Source organism: Adiantum capillus-veneris, chromosome 15 (assembly GCF_014529385.1).
Source record: "Adiantum capillus-veneris isolate H3 chromosome 15, ASM1452938v2, whole genome shotgun sequence".
Lineage (NCBI taxonomy): Eukaryota > Viridiplantae > Streptophyta > Polypodiopsida > Polypodiales > Pteridaceae > Adiantum > Adiantum capillus-veneris.
This window is the reverse complement of record NC_140945.1, coordinates 39,198,890-39,215,639: the sequence shown is the minus strand read 5'-3', so window position 1 is coordinate 39,215,639 and position 16,750 is coordinate 39,198,890.

Sequence of the window (16,750 nt, the reverse complement as noted above, 5' to 3'; positions counted from 1 at the left end):
GAAAAAATGAATTATAGGAAGCATGTGTGTATATGCACATGAAGAAAAATTTGGCACAACTACTGCCTTGGGGCTCTACCCAGATAGGGGTGCATTAGATTGAGGACCAAGTCCTTGTGTAATATGCATGAAAAAGAAATTGGGTTATGAAGTGCAAGTTGAATGTAGGGCAACCAAAAGTCTTTCGCAAGGAGAAGTGAGAGCTCAAGGCTCTAGGGGAGGGTGGTAGCCTCCTTGATCGGAGCACCCTTAAGGGCTTGATAGAGAAGTGAAGCTCTCAAGCAATGGATTCAGTAACACTAGTGCTTATTGGAGAAGAAAAATATGCCATGCTTTAATAGTGAAATCCTTTTAAAAGGACCCCCCAATTCAAATTGGGACATGACATCATTGCTTGAGCCATTGGCAACCCACCCATAGTCCACTCTAGATGGAGAATCCCCTAAGACTGGCCAAACAAACATATAGGAATGGATAGAATAACTCCCCAATTCATTTCAATTATAAAGCATAAATAATTTGTAAAATAGTAGGCTTTAAATTCAATTAAGGATATGCTAAATCATAAATCTCGCTTTGATACAATGTTGGGAAGGGGGAGAGAGATAGAGAACTTGACACAAGACAATGAGCAACTCAAATGATAATGACTAGATGGGAATATGCAAGTGTATGTAGGTGATGGCTTATATAGCCCCAATGATGTGCATGTGACATCACTGAGAGGGTCAGTGTAAAGTGACCTAATCAATCGTGTTAGGTGTAGAAAGCTAAGTTGAAGAGGCATCCCACATAGAGAATGATAATACTTGATGCTCATCCTAATGTTTTGCGTCTACCCTAATTTTCTCACATTCTACTATCTCCTTGTCCCTCTCTAAAACCTAAGATCCAACGACTACTCCTTCATCCATTTTGCCTTTTGTAATTGCCTTCACTACTAGCTCGTGGGTTTTTCCTTTTATCACCTTTACATATCATTGAACACCTCTACACCATTAGAAGAACTCAAATTGACAAAATGCTTGCTCATCAAATCAAATATAGGAGATACCAAAACCACCCTCTCAAAAGATTTGACTGTCATTAGTTTTGCCTTCCAATGTCTTTGGCCCAACATTATTTGGCCTTTCAATTATTTTTTGCCGAAAATTCTACTCTAGCACACGTGAAACACTCTCCTTCATCAGCAAGAAAAACAAATCAATCACCTCCAAAATGTTTTTTTACCCAAATAGAAAGCATACTATCCTCATGAAAGTACCTTGCATTCCTTAAATCCTCTTAGTTTTCTTGCATATCCTTACTTACATCCTCTTCAAAATCCAAATGCCATCATTTTTGTCTATCTATACGTAACATAACACCCTTCATAGAGTCCTTTGGCATTGGGTATGTGCTTACTTGAACAGTTGTGCACCATGTAGTAGTAGGCTCATGTTCCTTTTGGGTGGCCAAACTTCTTCTTCATAGTGTTTTAGGCACCTTCTTCTGCTTTGGCCTTGGAAGTTGAACACCTTGATACGTGAAACTTCAATACAATTCACTAATGGAAAAATTCAAGTATCCAAGCATTGTAGCTCTTGATTATTATTGTAGACCTCCACAAACTTCAAACACCTCCCTAATGCTACTTCAAACAAAACTTGATTATTGGATTTATCACCACTCTGTCCAAAGCAAACCTAAGCACAAAATCTCATGGCCTTTGTCCAATGAATATTCTAATAGGGACCCATATACCTCAATTTCAACTTCCTTGGTCCACACTATAATTGTTACCGTAAAACTACAAACCTTCAAAACGTTTCCATGACACTATTTCAAGCAAAACCTAGTTATTGGCTTTTCCACCATTGCTCCAAATTAAACCTAAGTAGGTCTAATAAATGATCTTATGGGAACCTATAAACCATACTTTGAGCTTTCTCAAATGTTGACCTAACTTTGAGTTATTTAACATCACCCATTCCCTAGCTTTAAATATCTTAATATACATATTCACCTAACCGTGTCTCCTTTGTTGATCTATTTTTGCAGCAAAAGATCTTTCCAACCTATTTTTCTCCAAATTCAGTCTTTTTTGTTGTTCATGGAACATTGGGTCCTTCAGTGACAAAGATTCAACCTGCTTAGTTGTAGAATCAATTGTTTTCAAAACAAGCCAACTCCCTATTCTCACCCAGTACTACATTGCCTCCACAAATTTGAGATCCCACTTTTGAAAAGGCTCCAATGGTAGTATTGGGTGATCATCCCTTCAATCCAATGACCTTAGCTTCCCCGTATTCTTACATTGAAGACACTCTATTGAAAAGTGAACTAGTGTGCCATGATTACTTTGTAGGGAGCTAATGTGCCAAGATTACTTCATAGGGAACAATTCAATTCAAGTTGCATTCATGAAGTAAATCACCATCAAATATGCTCCAATGAAAGAGTGGTAATGTACCTATATTTTGTGTCAAAAATTGTTCCCAAAGTACATGTATGAATATCAACCATCAAATCTAGCAAGAATGGAAAATTAGAAATTTCACAGATGTCAAGAGTAATAAATTTTTGTATAAACATGGGTTCAGAACATCATGATCAATGCACTACATACTCGCATGACGTACCCACTATAGGAGTGTGCTACATTCCAAGGGGAGACCAGGTAGGTGCCAGCCCTTTGGCTGTGAGAGAGATGAGAGAGGGGAATAGAAAGAGTGAAAAAAACTACAACAAATGCCCAATCAAAAACCGAATCTATTAAATATGATAAAATATATACAACGTAGGTCACATCAACCCAAAATAATCACCCAAAAGTAAACAAAACCCTAGGTAAAGGTATTAACGTGAGCTTCGGCACCGATACACAATGAATAACTATTGTTGGTCTTCCAATTAATCCTGAAATCGGTCCTTTGTTGATATATACTCAAGGATTCATTGGCAGCATACACTTGAGCCCCTTTAATGATCACAGTTTGGCCCTAACCCAAGCTTTACCATCCATCCACTTGTACCTGAGCTTGCCCTTCCCTTCCTCGATGCACACTGCTAATAATCCCTCTTTGAGAGAATTCCGCAATTCACCTCTTTAAGAATACTTACTTCAATTGCCCTTTAAATCCTTGTCTTCCCACACTTTGATCCCTAAAAAATTGCCCCAAACTGCCCAAAAATTATTCTTTTCCATGAGAGAGAGAGAGAGAGAGAGAGAGAGAGAGAGAGAGAGAGAGAGAGAGAGAGAGAGAGAGAGAGGCTATCATGTGAAGCTCTTCCTTTCCTCCCTTTTTCTTCCACCTCAACACCTCTATCTTTGCTGGTCTGCAAAAGCTATCCCCAAATAATATAAAATCCCTTCTTCTTCATTGAGAGAGAGAAAGAGAGCAAGAGGAGGTGTGTGAAGCTCCTCTTTCCACTATTTCTCCTCTCCTTTTCCTTCCTCTTCCATGTTCCTCTTTTTTGTCCACCAACTACCCCTTCCGCCTCTTCCTCGCTCCAAAATTGTCCCCTGTCGTGTGTGTGTGTGTGTGTGTGTGTGTGTGTGTGTGTGTGTCTGTGTGTGTGTGTGTGTGTGTGTGTGTGTGTGTGTGTGAGAGAGAGAGAGAGAGAGAGAGAGAGAGAGAGAGAGAGAGGGAGCCGGGGGGGGGGGGGGGGGGGGGATGCTCTTTCTCCCTCTTCCTTTGCTCCCTTCTTGCTCACTCTAAAAAATTGTGTGTAAAACCCCCTCCAAACTGCTTATGCCTCATTTTTAGTGCCCCTTCCCAGAATAGCAAAAAAGTTTTCCTCTCTTTACTTTTCCACCATTTTTCTCTCCTTCCTCTTATGCTTGCCCACCACTACATGAAATTCGTCTTTTTACCCAATGGGCCACTTAGAAGCCTTGGCTGAAAATTGGATGGTTAGGGGATAAGGATTGACCAGTTAAAGCAAAAACAAAGTGTGTCTTGTTTGTAGAGAAAAGAGGTGGGTTTCAAAGAAGTAAATTTATATGAAATTGAACCAAAATCTTCACAAATTTTAGTAAAAATAGAATCTAGTCCTGCTTTTTGCTAAAAAAAGCTTTGAAAAGCACAAAAGCAAAAGTTTGCAAAATTGAATCGCGTGTCCATCTAACCAATAGAGATTGGAAACAACCTTGCTCTCTATTTAAAAACATTACATGATTCCACATCAGCATTTTATATCAAAAATGATGGAGATAAAATTATGTGCACTTGGAAAACCATTAACCTTATTTTTCAAAGAGACAAAAAAATCAAAGATCTTACAAATGTTTCAAAATTCTTTGGGATGAAATCAAGCAAAGTTCTTTGATGGTGTTCTTGCAACTCTCTCCTTTCCTCTCTTTGGCTAAAGAAAACTATGTCATTGCAGATCTATGAAGTGAACCATCTGGATTTCTTACGATTTTCACGGATGACACATCAATGAAGTACCTTGTTTGCCCTCTCCAAGATGGTTCATCCTCACTGAGCTAAATTGCAAGCTCCTCTTTAGGTTGATACAAGAGTCAAGATCCATCATCATCATAATTGGGGTAATCCTCACATCCAAGACCCTACCCTATTCTGCTTAGCTTTCTATCTCTCAATCCGTGAACTCCTTCTCTTTAGTGGTTTCCTAGAAGAGCCATTTTCATCCTCTTTTTATCCTCCTATGGGATGATAATCCTAGCAAATCCCTTTGTGGCCTATTCAAGGCTCATTCATTTTAGAGGGATTAGATTTCTCATCCAAAGAGATTTTTATTGATCTTGCTCTGTCTTTTGTTCCACATCCCTCCTGGAAAGGCTGATTTTTTTCCCAATCATGGAAACAACCTTAACCCAAAACTCTTAATCTATGTTCATAGCAGCTTTTGCATTAGCAATTATATGTGTGTGGAAATTTGCAACACATGTACAATCCCATCCTTTTAATCAACAAGCTTGCAAGCTACACAAAATAGCCATGGTCCATGACGTGTTAAACCGTACCTTAGTAAACATTGAACAAATCCAGTTCATGTGGTTGATGCCCTTTTGAAGAGATAGGGTTTTTATAATCTTGATCGCTCTTGCTCCAATCTCTACATGCATTATTTTCATTACTGCCATCATATCCATTGTGTCTATCCCTATGATCATCATAGTCACTATGAGTCCTTTGATCACCATTCTTGTGGCTATGATCCCTTCTATATCCATCTTTGTCATGGTCTCTTTGTTGTTCATATCTTCTCTCATGTCGATCATGTCTACCACAATTTCCATCATCACGTTGATCATGTCTACTTTGATCTCCATCATCAACTCTTTTGTGACTCCTTCCATTGTGTCGACGTGTTCACTTTGGCTATCATGTCTACCAACCATTGTTTTTGTGTTGTTCCTCTTCTTTCAACATAGTCTCATGCTCAAGCTCTAAACTGTCCCTTTTAAAAAAAGGCTATTTCATTAGGAAAGAAATGGACTCATTTTCGGGCATTTTAGCTCTAGTGAGAGAATGCTCCTTAGCCAATAGGAAGAAGGCTAACGTTATGTTGAAAAAACCTTTTTTTTTCATTTTGAAAATGTCCATGAAAACCATTTTGGTGAAATTGTCACTATCATTAGAAAAGTAAGACACTTGATAATGACATCTTGCACAAGCGCCGAATGCCTTTTTATGACCCACTGTTGCTATCCTATAAAGTGAAGTGTTGGAATTAGGGTTGCAGAGAAGCACACACAGCTTGGAGAAGATGAAGGAAGCTCAAGGCACACAATAGAGAGTGTGTTACTTAGTGTGCAATGGAAAGATAGATAGCCCTAGAGTGATGGGCGTATATACAATGCACGGGGGAAAAAACCTCCTAAAGAGGGAAAAAATGCCCCAGCGGTCCTAGTGTGTTCACACACATCACTACCACATGTATATGGTAACAAATCCCCCCCTGGAGTGATGCGGTGAACGAGAGCTGGCACATGAGTAAAGGGAAGTGCCATGCCATGAGGACAGGATCAGTCCACAAAGGGGAGTAAGCCCAAAGCTTTGCGGAAAGCTTCAAGCTTCTCACGAGACAATGCCTTTGTGAAAAGATCTGCAAGGTTGTCCTGTGTTGGCACATAAGCCAAGCTGATCTCTCCTACTGAGAGCCTCTCCCTGACATAGTGGTAATGCACCTCAATGTGCTTTGTGCGAGCATGAAAAACTGGGTTCCTCGCAACTGCCAATGCGCTCTGACTATCAGTGTAGATAGTGTTGGCAGTGTCCTGTCCAACACCCAAATCAGCCATAAGGCGTCTGAGCCTACACACTCAACCGTAGCTGTGAAGACTGCCTTGTACTCAGCCTCACAACTCGAAGTGGCCACAGTAGGTTGCTTCTTGCTCAACCATGATATACATGAACTGCCAAGCATGAAACAAAAACCACTTGTGGACACTCGTGTGTCAAAACAACCAGCCCAATCTGAGTCCGAAAAAGCATGTAAGTCTGGCGACAATGATCCCCCCTTGGGATAAAACAATCCAAGATGTAAAGTGCCACTAAGGTAGCGGAAAATCCTCTTGACAGCCTGCCAATGCTTAGACCCTGGGCTATGCATAAATCTGCTGACCTGTGAGACTACAAACTGAATATCCGGCCTCGTGTTGCATACATAAATGAGGTAGCCAACAGTAGTTTGGTAAAGAGTGACATCAGCAGGATCGCCAGCATCATGTAGACTCAACTTCAAACTTGTTTCCATGGGAGTGGCAATAGGTTTACAATCCTCAAGTCCAAACTTACATAGCAATGTCTCTATGTAACTTTTCTGACACAAGGCAATACCACCATCACACTGCTTAAACTGTATACCCAAGTAATGATGCAACAGCCCCAAATCTTTCATTTTGAAAGTAGCATTCAAATCAGCCTTAAATTCAGCAATATGTCTCTCATTTGGTCCACTGATCAGCAAATCATCAACATAAAGAACCACGATGAGAAATACATCACCCTCACGCTTTACATACAATGTGCTTTCTGTTGGACTGTTACGAAAGCCTCGTTTGACCAAATGAGTGTCAGCTTTCTCGTACCAAGCACGAGGAGATTGCTTCAACCCATACAAAGCCTTCTTACATCTGCACACTTTGTCCTCTTGTCCTTTTATGACAAAACCGTGAGGCTACATTACATAAACTTCCTCAAATATGTCACCATTCAAGAAAGCAGTAACAATATCTAATTGATGTACATCCCAACCAAAATGAGCTGCCAATGCACATAGAAAATGCACAGTAGTCATACGACAAGTGGGAGGAAAAGTCTCTTCATAATCTATGCTTTTTTGTTGTGCATAACCCTTTGCAACAAGTCGAGCCTTATGGCAATCGATCTCACCATCCGGCTTGCGTTTCAACTTGTAAACCCACTTTGTACCAATGGCCTTTTTGCCAGGAGGCAAATCACATAAAGTCCATGTGTCATTTTCTATAAGTGCATCATATTCTGATTGCATGGCAGCCATCCAATTTTCTGAATTCTGTGCTTCATCAAAAGACAGAGGCTCCTCAACATCATGTAAGCTAGACACAGCCAAAGCATAACAATCTGATGCATAAGATGCATGGAGAGAGCCTGAACGAGTACGACTAGACAAAGGTGCATCCAATTTACTGTCACGCAAAGTGTGCACCAGCCATTTTGGCATACCTCTAGCCTGCTCATTTTCAGCCCTTTCCTCATCAAGTACATCATGTACATCTGCATCAGTAATAGGCTGATCTGTAACAGTTTCAGAAACCCCATAGGCTGTACATTTGCCTCATTGGAAATTACATTCGTATTTCCACCACTGAAAAAAGGCAACAAAGTGTCATAAATGTCATGTGAGCTTACATTACTGTCTCTAGTACATCACAGCAAGGGCTGAACAGAATCTTCCACAAACACTACATCCCGTGAAACCAGAATATGCTTTGTTTGTGGATGATACAACCTGTAACCTTTGCTTTCAGCACTATAACCAACAAAAATACATTTGATAGCCTTATCATCCAATTTTCTGCGCTGCACTTGTGGCACCAAAGCATATGCCAAACAGCCAAAAACACGCATGTGCTCAATAGAAGGCTTTCTATCATGCCACGCTTCATATGGAGTAATAGACTACAAAGCTTTCGTAGGACACCTGTTAAGTACATAAGTGGCACAGATGATGGCCCCAAGCCAAAAAGAATGCGGTAAAGCTTGACTTTTGACCATACATCGTGCCATTTCCGTCAGTGACCTGTTTTTCCTCTCAGCAACACCATTTTGCTGAGGCATATAAGGCACTGTACATTGGTGTTTTATCCCACGACTAGCCAGAAATGCATTAAATTCATGAGACATATACTCCCCCCCTCGATCGGAACGGAGGGTGCCCATAGTACATTTCGAGACATTTTCAGCCATAGTCAGAAATTGTTTGAAGCACATAAAAACTTCGGACTTCGCTTTAAGCGGAAATACCCATGCATCCATGGAGTAATCATCAATGAAAGTCACTAAGTACAGGTAATTGCCCAAGGACGGAGTTTGCATGGGCCCACAAACATCACTATGCACAAGCTGCAACCTGCATGTGGCCCGAACTGAACCATCCTTTGGAAACTTAGAACGCTGCATCTTACTCAAAATACAGCCTTCACAAACATGTTTGACAGGTGCTTCAAGAGGCGGCAAAGAAGCAACCATATCAGATTTCTGCAAACGCAGCAAACTGGCAAAATTCAGATGACCAAAACGTGCATGCCAAAGTTTTGCATCTGAAATAGCCCTTGAATCTGCAACAGCATTTGCAAAATTTTGTCCACACTTGTCATACAAAGTGAGCTTATACAGCCCACGGCACAAAAGCCCAGATGCAACAATTTCATCACCAAAACTGAGATCATGAACTGTACATCTGTCATCCACAAATTTGACTACAAGCCCAAGTCTAGCAAGTGCGGATACAAATAAGAGATTCTTCTTGATCCCAGGTACATAAAGTGCATCAACAAGTGTGAAGGAACTGCCATTAGCAGCAGTGAGCACAATCTTTCCAACTCTCTGAACTGGATAAGAGGCGTTGTTGGCACAAGTGACTGAATTCCCATGAGGGACAGACTCGAGAGAGGTAAACAATTCACGATGTGAGGTAATGTGCTTTGTAGCACCACTGTCGAAATACCACACATGTGAATCTGCGGCAACTGACAAGCATGCATCATGGACAGCAGGATTGTAAGTGCACTCTGTGCTAAAAGCCCATTCTACATCAACATCAGCAACACAGTCTCCTTTCACAGAAGACTCAACAATGGCTGCATTTATAGTGGAACTAGCATTTGCAGTGGAACCACCCTCTTTCTTCTTAGCCTCTTTGGCCTTCAGCTTAGGACATGACTTGATCAAGTGATCATTGGCTTTACAATAATGGCAACGCATCTTCTTTTTGCCCTTATCACCAGAATTGCCAGACGAAGTACTGCCAGCAGAAGCATTAGGAACATAATTTTTGCCACTCGCAGCAGAACCATAAGAAGTGGCTGCATTACTGTTACCACCCTTTCTTTGAGAAACAATAAAGGCCTGTTCAACTGCACGCTGCCTAGTCCTGTTTTTTTCTAGAAAGTGACTCTTGCAACAGCAATGTGCATAATGCATCAAACTTGACAACTTCAGGATTTCCTTGGGTCATCAATCTCCAAGTACTAGCAAATGTCTGGTAGGAATCTGGTAAGGCATCAAGAACCGTCTGCACAAGGGAACTGTCTGAAATGACTTCACCTGCAGAAATAAGCTGCTCATTGATATCCTTGACACTAGCAAGGAAAGTGTCCATATCATCTTCCTCATGCATAATCTTCGACTCCAACTCTTTACGCAGCAAAGCAATTTTAGCCTCATTGTGGCTTGCATAAAGACCTGCTAGAATATCCCAAGCCTGTTTTGCAGAACGGATGTGAGGAACAATGGTGCGCTTCACAGACAACGCAATCAATGCATGAGCCTGCGCATCCTTAACATCCCAACAAGCTTGTTCTGCCGTAGGCAAAACAACTCTAACAGCTGCAATCCTTGCAGCAGGACCTGCAACATCCTCGACATCGCCTACATCCTCAGAACCAGGACGTACATCAATGCCCTGCACAATGTTCCAGACACCCTTTGACACAAGAACATGTTGCATCATAAAAGCCCACATAGGGTAGTTGTCCCCATCCAACCTGTCCTCAGTAGCAAACATCTTGAACACATCTGTGTTGTTGTGGTCAGCCATGGTAAATGTTGCACCTGATGTGAAAACTGCCCGAAAATAGGAGAAACGGAGCGGGAACAACCTGTGCTATATAGCACAAACCGTAGAAGACCGTAAGGCACCTGTTATGCAGAAAAAGGCACTGACAAAAATTCTGCACAAAATGACGAAATAGCCTGTGCAGTACTGCCTGTAGTGGAAACGGAGGCCGAAATGAGCCCAAATCAAAATTCTGAGCAGACCGAGCTCTTCGAGTCCACCCAAAATTTATGTTAACCTGCGAACACTCGCCAAAGCTCACTGAAATCGGAGAAGGTGAGCAGGCGTGTGCTGGAGCAGCTGGCGACTAAGCCCGGGAGGACATGACCTACTCTGATACCAATTGTTGGAATTAGGGTTGCATAGAAGCACACACAGCTTGGAGAAGACGAAGGAAGCTCAAGGCACACAATAGAGAGTGTGTTACTTAGTGTGCAATGGAAAGATAGATAGCCCTAGAATGATGGGCGTATATACAATGCATGGGGGAAAAACCTCCTAAAGAGGGAAAAAATTCCCCGGCGGTCCTAGTGTGTTCACACACATCACTACCACATATATATGGTAACATGAAGTACTCGTACTTGTGCATCTTGCATAAGTATCAATCACCTTTTTATGAAGTACTTGCAATTTAAATTTGAACAGATCGTACTTGATAGTGATCGATAGGTACTATTTATAACTATGAAGGAGTCAGAACCAAGCAAATAGAGGCCCTTGAGGGGTCTCCGGGACTTTTATTCGCTTGGTTCTGACCTCATGAGGCCCTAGGATTAAGATATTGCATTTTTTAAGCCCACAGATGCATCAGAAGCGTCCAAAAACCTTAGGATAGCTCTTTAAAACGCTGAAATCTGACGTCTCTAGCTCAAGATATAGCATTTTTAAGCGAATAGTACCCCTCTATTCGCTTGGTACTGACTCATGAGGCCCTATGCTTAAAAATGCTATATCTTGAGCTAGAGACGTCAGATTTCAGCATTTTAAAGAGCTATCCTAAGGTTTTGGGACGTTTCGGATGCATCCGTGGCATTATTTTTGTATTTTGAAAACAACTCTTATTTGTTTTCTCTCATCGCACATCACATCACTCATTAAGATTCACAAACATGGATTTTTGTGTACACTTAAGTTGGGCTCTCGAAAAGCATTTTGTATGAGCATGCATTTAAGTGATTGAGCAAACTTTTACGTATATATTATGAGAAATGGAATTCCAAAAAAGAACGTTTGCATTTTTCATAATTACCTCTCTCTATGCTGAGTTGGCATTTCTTACAGGGCCCAAAATATAGTCCAAGTTTCTCCTAATGCATAGTTTTTCTCTGATTATTTTTTGTAGGGTTTGCGCATTGATTGAGTGTTTTAATTTCATCATAGCCCTTATTATGTTTCCTTGCCATGGCCAACTTGTGCATGGAAACTTTGAGCATTGCATGTAGAGCTTGCTTTTTGTTCAAGGGAACTACGTCGTCAAGGTTTTCCTTTTTTTAAGAAGTAGCTCATTGCCACGTTGAATGTTGTGCTTTTAGTATTCTCAACAAAATGTTGAATACTGAAATCATGGTAATTAATTGTCATTATATATTGGAACATTCATGATGCATGATACATCTAAAAAGGGAGGATAGTGTGTAATGCTTGTTGAATTAGACATTTATTGCATGTCCAAGGGTGTTGTTCCAAGCTTCATGATTTGTGACTCTACATTATTGATTTTTTTATTTGTTTATTTTTTTTTAATGAGAGACTAGATAAAATATTATCGATTTTTGTTAACTATGACATATAGTACACAGTAGTGGCATAAGGATCAAGGATGTACTATCAATTTATGATTGGTTGCCATAAATTAGCAATTGTTGGACTACATTGGTTTGTGTATATATTAAGAACTCTATTCTTAAGAACATTGTTCAATGCTTTGAGATTCTACGTATAGTGTTGGAGAGGGGGAATGGAGAACACACAAGTGTCTCTTTATAGCCCAAGTTACACACTACACCCCAATCCACTTCCAAACATACACTGAATTGCACAATTTCTCCCACAAAATACACAACTAGTCACAATTAGGCAACCCAGTACCACCAAACCATCACAAATTTTCCTTTGTCCCCTCTCTTTCTCACAACCTCTCTCTCTCTCTCTCTCTCTCTCTCTCTCTCTCTCCCCCCTTTTCACACACTTGATCAATCCAAGGAAATACACAAACACACACACCTTTTGAGTTGCACAAAACCAAGAAATGGTAGAGAGGGAAATTGAAATGACACAAAATAGGGCAATCTTTTGCATTAATTTGAAGTGTACAACAAGGGAGAAATCCGCTTCTCAAGCACTAACTCATCCTCCTCCAAAAGAAAATCCTCTTTGTTCTCCTCGCAAGCTTCCTCTTTGGCATAAGAGAGAGATAGCCCTTGTCTTTGTTTTTGAGAGAGGGGGGGAGCTAGAGAGCATGTGAAACCATCCTCTCCCACCCTGCCTCTTCCTCATTCCTTATGTCCTCCTTTTCCAGTGTAGACCAAGAACCTCCTCTCTCTTGTTAAAAAAAAAACTCCCCTCTGCTCATTGATTACCCCTCCTCTTTTTTCCAAAAGGCCTCTTTTTTCCAAAAGAACTATCCCTTTTTTTATTTAACTTCTCATCCACATGCAACATGCAAAGCACTATCTAACAAGTCCTACACGTGGAATATAGTCAAGCATAAGGGCCAGCCCACTGGTTTGGGCCATCGAGTGTGAAATTCCCCCTATAAGGGCACAAACAACTACACCACCAACACCGCCATCATACTAAACGTCAATGCCATAGCACCCTCAACACACACACACATGATAGGTATGAAGACTGCCATAATCAACTCCCTTATGAGCTCTTGAGGGAGGGAGGTGGACCCCTTGAATGCTTATGAGAGGGTACCTCCTCCATTCTATATAGCATGAAAACCTTCTTTACCTCTCTGCATGTGGGATTAAAAATTTGACACATGGCATCACCAAGGAGTCTTTCCCCTTTCGAACTCAATAATTTCACCAAAAAACCCTCCAAGTCTTTTGATCTTGGGCATCCTTTAGTTGATTGTAGTTTTTTGCTCGCGGCTTTGATTGTCGAGTCGTAAATACCAGTTCCAAACGTGCATCCGAAGCTTTGAGTTCAATTTCTCATCCTGCACTTTGAGGTTCTAGGTGTCAGGTAGAAATGAATCTTGCTCGAGAAGATGCGCTATTTTTAGTTGGCAAGCCTCTCGCTACATGAGGGGGAGAGAGAGAGAACTTAACCAAAATCTGCACTTAAATAATGAACTCTACACTTCAATACCCCTAAAAATTGTACTTATATTAAATGGAAAAACCTTAGTACAAAATTTTACAAAGCCTTATGAATCTCTTGTTCTCTTCATTGTTGATTTCTTCTCTACTGCTTGCCCTCAAAACACTTCTTCAAACCCTTGAAACCTTGATCACTGCTTACTACCCTTGTATAGTTATGTTCATCCTTTGTTAAATTTTTGAAGATCAACTCACTTGGTGCCATTCCATCTACCTATGGTTTTTGGGTGATAGTGGGGACAATAAGGGTAGAGAGAGAGAGGGACTTATGAGAGATGGGTGAGTGGGAGAAATAATTACATGGACATCCCACTCTCCTCTAGCCAATATCCATAGCATTCTCATCGTACATGAGACACTCCACACCGCATATAAGATTTTTAAGGTGATCACCAGACTTTGACTAAATTTGGACCGGCTTAGTTAACTGGGGGTGCGTTCCATGGGTAGTATGCATGTGTGGCTCTCCATCTAGCCCGCATAGGATACCCAAAGATACTTGGGGGCACTAGGTTCCCATATGGGTCCTAGTGCCCACCAATTTATACCCTTTCTATTACATGTGAGGGTTGACAAGATAACTTACAAGTAGAACAATTGCTTAAGTAATTCCTTACCGAAATCCAAAGCCTAGCCCTTTCAAACCCATTTGTGCAAAATTCATTGACTAGTTGCTTGATACCATGGGCAACATTCATTGCAAGAGTATTATCAAAGAGGTTTGGCTTAATTTGTGAGAGAATTACCTTATGAGACCAATTAGAGGGTGTGTTTCCAATTTTGTAGATGTAATTAACATGCTTGATTGGAATTTAATCCTCTTCATTAGTAATCCATTTAATTAGGATTTCATTGTCATTAGCCGCTTCTAGGTTGAGGAATATAGCATTGCCACCTTCTGATAGCTTTATTGGCAATATAGGGGGTAAATGCTATTTCCCTGTAGAAAATAAGTAGGAGCAAGGTTGTCAATACATACCATGTCATCAAAGAAATTAATTGGGGGTGCAAATAAGAAAAAGAATGTGTTGATAAGAAGTATGCAAGAACTTGCATATGTAATCATACTCTAGTGAATGTAGGTATAGATTGGACCATAGTGGTAATACACATTGGTATGCCATTAGTTTTCCCAAACATATTACCCGGACATTGGAAAGACATGTTGTTTATCAACCATGTATTGAAGGCAATGGTATCTTTTAGACTAAAGGATAATCCAAACTTACATTCTTGTGTAGATTAGGTCCCTTTTATGCAGTCATTTGGTAGTTGTCTAAAAGGGATGAACAATGGGTGTGTGCAAGCTCAAAGGCATTAGAGTTGAGTTTTTTTATGTGAGTAGAGAGTCCCAAATGCTCATTATGTCTCAAGCATTTCTTAATATGTATACATTAAGAATACAATCATGGATAGAGTCCACAATGATTTGCCTTAAGTAGACATGCCATGATGAGGGAGATTTGGGAGTAGTAGCACAATGCACCACATGCTATCCATTTAAGTAAATTTTGTGTACTTTGTGGGTGGCTGTCAGTGTATGGCAGTGGGAAGTTAATGTCATTAATGTCACACTTATATTAAATAAGCGTTTCATATATCATTTTCTTTATCTTACTTCCTTCGATAAGACACTCAAAAAAGTCTTTCCCTTATAGTCTCTCTAAGGCGTTATGTATAGTAAATTGTTTGCACAATAATATAGGGTTATTAGGGGCCTTATCTAGGGAAATGATGAAGTAAGATTTTTTAGATAATCGCACAAACCATTGAGTTGCATGAATTTATCATGGTCATCCTTCAGTGGAGAAATAGAGTGTAGTACTTCCTAAACATGCTATGAAAATTATAGCAAGGTTGAGCCCATGGGGTATTATTACCATGTTACCATATACATGTGGTAGTGATGTGTGTGAACACACTTAGGACTGCTGGGGCATTTTTCCCTCTCTAGGAGGTTTTTCCCCCGTGCATTGTATATACGCCCATTCCTTCTATGGCTATCTATCTTTCCATCGCACACTAAGTAATACACTCTCTGTTGTGTGCCTTGAGCTTCCTTCGTCTTCTCCAAGCTGTGTGCATTTCCCTACAACCCTAATTCCAACGATTGGTACCAGAGCAGGTTGTGTCCTCTTGAGCTTAGTCGCCAGCAACTCCAGCATATGCCTGCTCACTTTCTCCGATTTCAGTGAGCTTTGACAAGCGTTCGCAGGTCAACCAATTTTTTTTATTTGAGCTCATTTCGGCCTCCATTTCCACTATAAGCAGTACTGTAAAAGCTATTTCATCATTTTGTGCAAAATTTTTGTCAGTGCCGTTTTTTGCATAACAGGTCCCTTACAGTCTTCTAGGGTTTGTGCTATATAGCACATGTTGTTCCCGCTTTGTTTATCCTCTTTTTGGGCAGTTCCACATCAGGTGCAACATTTACCATGGCTGACAACAACACAGATGTGTTCAAGATGTTTGCTGCTGAGGATAGATTGGATGGGGACAATTACCCTATGTAGGGCTTACATGATGCAACATGTTCTTGTGTCAAAGGGTGTCTAGAATATTGTGCAGGGCATTGATATATGTTCTAGTTCTGAGGATGTAGGGGATGTTGAGGATGTTGCAAGTCTTGCTGCAAGGATTGTTGATGTTAGAGTTGTTTTGCCTACGTCAGAACAAGCTCGTTATGTAAAGGATGCGCAGGCTCATGTGTTGATTGGGTTGTCTGTGAAGTGCACCATTACTCCTCACATTCGTTCAACGAAATCTGCAAAACAAGCTTGGGATATTCTGGCTGGTCTTTATGCAAGCCGCAACGAGGCTAAAATTGCATTGTTGCGTAAAGAGCTGGAATCGAAGATTATGCATGAGGAAGATGAAATGGACACTTTCCTTGTTGGTGTCACTTTCCTTGTTAATGCAGAGTACCCTTCTGATCCTATTGTCCATGATGCATGTAAGTCAGTTGCTGAGATTCACATGTGTGGTATTTTGACAGTGGTGCTATAAAGCACATTACCTCACATCGTGATTGTTTACCTCTATTGAGTTTGCCCCTCATGGGAATACGGTGACTTGTGCCAACAATGCCTCTTATCATGTTCAAGGAGTTGGAAAGATTGTGCATAATGCTGCAAACGGCAATT